Here is a 6143-nt window from a genome sequence, read left to right as displayed (position 1 = left end):
CGTGAAAATGATAATTAATGGTAAATGGGTTACACACTTCTTTTCTGAAATGCAGTATGAATTAAATCCAGACTAATGTCTCTGGGCCCTCCCTTTTCCTTAAGTACCTTTTACATTACATGATGTATGTGCCACCTGCACATGTATTCCAGTGTATTCCGTACTGTTCTGTAGTTAGCAAAATGAAGACAAAATAGTGGTCAGACAACTCCATGGAGTAAAGTCTGTCTGGAAAAAATTATGATTGCAGAGGTGATTAAGAAATTCTCTACCTTTTATTGAATCTGTGTGCACCAGAGCTCACCACTGGAACCAGTCCTGAGCCACACTGTTGCATCCTACTTTCATGTCCATTTTAATAGTAACCTCCCCATCTAATATGCTACAAGCCAGAAGGTTGTGGGTCTGAGTCCCGATGAGGTGGATTTTTTCAAGTGACCTAATACTTCGAGCCGCACTATGGCCCTGGGGTCGACTCAGTGTCTAACACAAATGTGTACCAGGAATCTTACTAGGGGTAAAGGACTGCTGGTATGTAAGGCTGACAACCTCACTGCCATCTGTGAGCCAATTATCTGAGAAAATGTGGGACCCTTGACGTCTCAGGCCTTCATGGCCTGTTACAAGGATAGCTTTGCCTTTTACCGCCCATCTAAGCCTATATCCCCCAAGTGATACTTCCTCTCGGGTTTTCCAGTAACAGCATGTCATACCTGTGCATGCTACATGTCTCCTCCATCAAATCCTTGATTATCATACCATAAGTGGTGTACAAATTATGAAATTTTTTGGTACATAAACCCATGAAACTAGTTAGGTTGATTAAAATGTGTTTAAACGAAGCGTATAGTAAAGTCTGTGTAGGTAAACATTTGTCTAATAAATTTCCTATCCAGAATGGTCTAAAACAAGGAGATGCTTTATCGCCACTCCTTTTCAACTTTGCTTTAGAATATGCCATTAGGAAGGTCCAGGGAAACCAGGTGGGACTGAAATTAAACGGGACACATCAGCTGTTGGCCTATGCCGATGATGTGAATCTACTGGGTGATAATGTAGATACCATAAAGAAAAACACAAACTTTAACTGACGCAAGTAAAGAGGTTAGTCTAGAGAGAAAACTAAGTATATGTTGCTGTCTTGTCACCAAAATGCAGGGCAAAATCATGACATATTGATAGGAAACAGATGTTTTGAAAATGTTGCACGATTCAGATATTTGGGAACAACAATAACAGATTGAAATCTGTTTCAGGAGGAAATTAAGAGGAGATTGAACTCGGGTAATGCTTGCTACCATTCAGCACAGAAACTTTTGTCTTCTCGTTTGCTGTCCAAAAACATAAAAATTAGAATATACAAAACTATAATTTTGCCTGTGGTTCTGTATGGGCGTGAAACTTGGTCTCTGACATTAAGGGAGGAACATAGACTGAGGGTGTTTGAGAACAGGGTGTTTAGGAGAATATTTGGACCAAAGAGAGATGAAGTGACAGGAGGTTGGAGAAAACTGCATAATGAAGAGCTTCATAACTTTACCCTTCTCCAAGTATAATTAGAATGATCAAGTCAAGGAGGATGAGGTGGGCAGGGCATGTAGCACGAATTGGGGTGACGAATGCGTATAGGATATTGGTGGGAAAGCCAGAAGGGAAGAGACCACATGGAAGACCAAGGTGTAGGTGGGTGGACAATATTATAATGGATCTTAGAGGGATAGGATAGGCTGGTATGGATTGGATTGAGCTGACTCAGGATAGGGACCAGTGGAGGGCTCTTGTGAACACTATGAACCTTCGGGTTTCATAAAATGCTGGGAAATTGTTGAGTAGCTGCAGATTTGGTGGCTCCTCCAGGAGGGCTCAACTCCATGAGTAAGTAAGTACGTTTGGTATGTAAATGTCCTTATTCAGACACTGTTGCCTATATCAGTGTTTCTCAACCGCGGCTCAGTACCGGGCCCTCGTCTTACAGAAAAAAGAACTTACCAGGCCATGTCTGACAAAGGTTGAGAACCACTGGTATATAAGGTTCAGATGTTCTTCTGAGCACTTTGGATGTGATGTCGTGTTGTCTGGTGGAAAGTTTTGGAGGAGCCTTCCAACCGCACCATGTGGCTTCAGACTGCCCTTCCTTTGAGGTGAGAGACCAAGATGCACATCCATACAGAACAGTAGGTAAAACTGAATAGTTCAGTTGGAAAGGGAACACGCATGTCTAGAGCCAATGGGCTTTTCATCTTCTATCCAACAAACAGAATTTCAGTTTTACAGTGGCAAGCTACAGAGCAGGTTTCTGTCACTTTGTCCAGTAGGACTCCAGGGTCCACCCCACCGAACTAACAGGTACTGAGATTAATGTGGCAAACAGGTCATGAACCTGATCCCTCCATGCCTCCATACATATTTATGGCAAGGTACGTAATTAAACACTGGTACAGCTTTACCTTGCTTGCAGATGTGGGATCATTTCGAAACTTGTGGAAAGGTGTACTCCATTGATGCCTGCGCTTTTGCATACCCCAGCAGAGATCAATAACTGGGAGTAGTGGCAATAGGTGTGTTTCATTTGCGCCACCAAACTTCGTACTGACATGACCATAAGGAAATGCGTGTTTTCATTAATTGTGCAAAACCTTGAATCATATGGAAAGCATGTATTCATTTTTTTTTCTGTGCAGTTTCGTCATTTCCCGTTATATATATGTGTGTGTAGCCTCCGACAAAGTGCATGTCAGTATGTGCAAACTGCCCCATTTTGACCAAGGCTGGGATGTACTAGCATGTCAACATTATCAAATTGAAGCTGTGTTAGTATCACATAGCCACATTACTAGACGTATGTTACCGCTTTTCATGGCAAATGCGACATTACATGAATTGTGTGTTCAGTACAGCGGAACAAGGCCCATCACCCAACTTAGGGCTAACTAACATGTGGTATCAGGGTGCAAAGTCATGGAGTCTCGGTTCCAGCTGTTTTTTTTTCTGATTCCCAGTTGGGATTCGAGCCGGACTGATCCATAATACAGTACTTCCCAGTAATCAATGCTTATAAATATTACTGTTGCAACATAGATATTATTCGGCGGAAAAGTACGTTAAGTTCCCATCTCTAGCCACGGTTTTCACAAGCAATCCCCTTGATCCACTCTTTTTCTATACACCACACCCACGGAAGAACGCTTTGAAATCGTGATTTCACCACATGTACGAAAAATTTTACACGTTTTTGGAAAACTTAAAATGTGCCACTTTCTTAACGAAACGTGGAGACTATAGATAACACACCAACAATGCCGACCGAAACATAGGTCCTTTCTTTTTGTTATATAAAAAAAATACAAATATGTCCCAGACATATCCGTTCGGCCCTGTAGGCACCTTATGCCCCTTATACTATCATCCGTCTCACTGCTGTTTGCTTCTGCCATCTGTTGGCCTATTTCTAACTACTAAGAATGACTTAGAAATAGTAGACTTTGGCCTCCTTGCTGTTATCCCGTGTTATCTATTCTGGCATGACTCATACACCATGATATTCACTTTTCAGCTACCTGTTAGGCAAGTTCTAGTGCAAAGGAAACACTACTGGTTCTCCATTTAGAGAAATCAACTGGTTAAAAACAAGTTTAGGGAAGTAATCGCGCTTTTCTTATCTGAGTTTTACGAAATACAGATATGCATTCTAAAAGCAAAATGCAGAGTTTCGTATATGTTAAAAGAGTACGGCATATATAATTACCACTAATTTAACGGGTTAAGCTACCACTTATATGACTGAAGTATGCGCACAGAAACTAGAGCGATTTTCCCGCCTTGCCGGTACATTTAGGGTAGATCTGCATAGAACTCAAGAAAGACATTCGATTTACCTGACCGGAAAGACGTGCTGGCTATGTGCATGCCTCGTAACTCGAGCCGAGCGAACAAACGAATTCTCTGTCACAGTTTGTTCGGAAGGCTGAAGTCATAAGGATACAATTTTGTTTCCGGAGACCATCCGAGACCGCGGGTGTGCCACTAATGGAAGGAGAGGCGTCTCTTTGCATCAGCACGCACCACGTAAGCCAGAAGCAGGTGGCTCGAACAGAATGTTTTCCCACCTGGATAAATACGGAGCACAGTAAAACTGTTTGTGTCTTGTAAACAACGGGTCGTCATATTCTCTCTACAGATAAATAATTACTGGGGCCGCAAATCGTGCAACGTAAAACTCAAACACCGCAACGAACGCAGCTTTACGCTCTTGGAAACGGCAACAGGAACTAAATACAGATACGCTGAACTGTATCCACTTCAGCGAATTTAGAGCTCAAACGTTACAGATGTCGCGTGATTACCATAAAGCACAGTGGAACTGCCTGCTTTAACATCAAAGATGTCTGCATTTTGCCCACACAATGTATCTATGTGCTCCGTAATATTCTCACAGCAAACAGCGCTAACCGGTTGTGCGTTGTAGAGGAGACGGAGTGTTTCTTGTGCACTAGAAATCGATATTTTTAAATATTGTTTCGATGAACTTGGGACTTCAAAGGGTTTATTGTTCGTTCGTCTAGAGCAGGCATGTCCATCTTCAAACAGGTTGTGATCGACTTTTTAGTGTCAAACTGTCAGTGATCTACCACCCCCTCGTATCGTCGTACCTCGCTTTAAGCAAAAATACTGGTAAAAATAACACGACACATGATGTTTGTTGTAAAAGCAACATACATTGAAAGTGCAGACTACTTTAACACGTATTTTCCCTTCAAAATCTGAATATAATCACATTATATTACAAGTGAATTTACATGCTTTTCACGTATAATTTCCTTATAGGCCTATGAGATCGGCCAAAAATCGTCCCGCGATCGACGCGTTGGACATGCCTGATATAGAGACTTCTTGTCGCTTTCTCGGCCTATGTCACCCTGAAGATAGCAACTGCAGTGCATCTCGAAATTTCGTAACAGCTTCAAACAAGTTACATATGTTTAAAGAAGAGGCTGCACAAGAAATGGGCCTTTAAAAACGTGCAAAAAATTTTGAATTTGATGTACACCCCTGATGTTCTCAGCCTCCTTCTTCTGTTAGGTAGTTAGCAGTTTGCTTAACGGCTTTGTATCAACTGCAGACGTTACTTAGGATCGAAAGAGACGGGGGAATAAGTGCGTACGGCAAATTGGAGAAAGTGGTCGCAGCATATTGCAAAGTACTCTCTCGGCAGTGGGCTGGAAGGAAGGCGAGAAATCAGACAGGAAGAAACAGCTCCTCTGGCTGAGTGGGAAACCGGATTACTGCCGACGTACATCTGTGTGCATCTGTGTGCATCTGCTCGGTGCCGGGGTGCTAATTTTGAACGAAGGAAAACTGCCGCCCATAGGGCTCCACGGGAGGGGGCAAGTCTGCTGTCTGCTAGTACGCCGTACATTTTGCGTCCCACGAGGAATAACGACAACATTGCAGTTGTTAGCCCCATGAACTTGCGTGAGGCGTGAAGCTATATCTCCACACATTCTTATCTCGACGTTAGATGGGGACGAGTGGCCACGTTACCCCGGGGGTAGAACCCCGGTATCAATTGGATAGGGGGCTGGGTGGCACTTCGAGTCGATCTGTACACTGCAGAAATGAAAATTTCTACCCCTGCGGGGAATCGAAGCCCGATCCCTCGGTCGTCTAGCCTATAGCCTAGTCACTATATTGACTGAGCCAATTAGACAGTCCTTATCGAGAAGCTAACAGTCATTCAGCTTGTTAAATTTCACGCCTTTGTGTACAGCCTGAATTTTTCATTGCTGTGTTCCTAAGAGCCCACCACTGACACACATGCTAAGCCGCTTGAATCCAATCCCAATTTATTTACTACGTGATTTTCTTTTGACGTTACTATCCCATAATAGGTCTTGCTCTTCCAAACGGTGTTTTGCCTTCAGGTTTTTCAATTAAAATGTTGTCCTCACGTCTCTTTCCCATGCGTGCTACATATCCCGTCCATCTCGTTTTCCTCATTTTGTTCACTTCAATAATATTTAGCAGTGAGCACAGATTAAGAAGTTCCTCATCATGGAGTTTTCTCCAACTCCCCCCAAGCACTTACCCTCCTCGTCAGACACCCTCAGCCTCGTGTTCTGCCCTTAACATGAGGGACCACACCC

Source organism: Cryptotermes secundus, unplaced genomic scaffold (genome assembly GCF_002891405.2).
Source record: "Cryptotermes secundus unplaced genomic scaffold, Csec_1.0 scaffold770, whole genome shotgun sequence".
NCBI classification, from domain to species: domain Eukaryota; kingdom Metazoa; phylum Arthropoda; class Insecta; order Blattodea; family Kalotermitidae; genus Cryptotermes; species Cryptotermes secundus.
The sequence above is the reverse complement of the archived record's forward strand: the minus strand, read 5'-3'. Positions refer to the sequence as shown.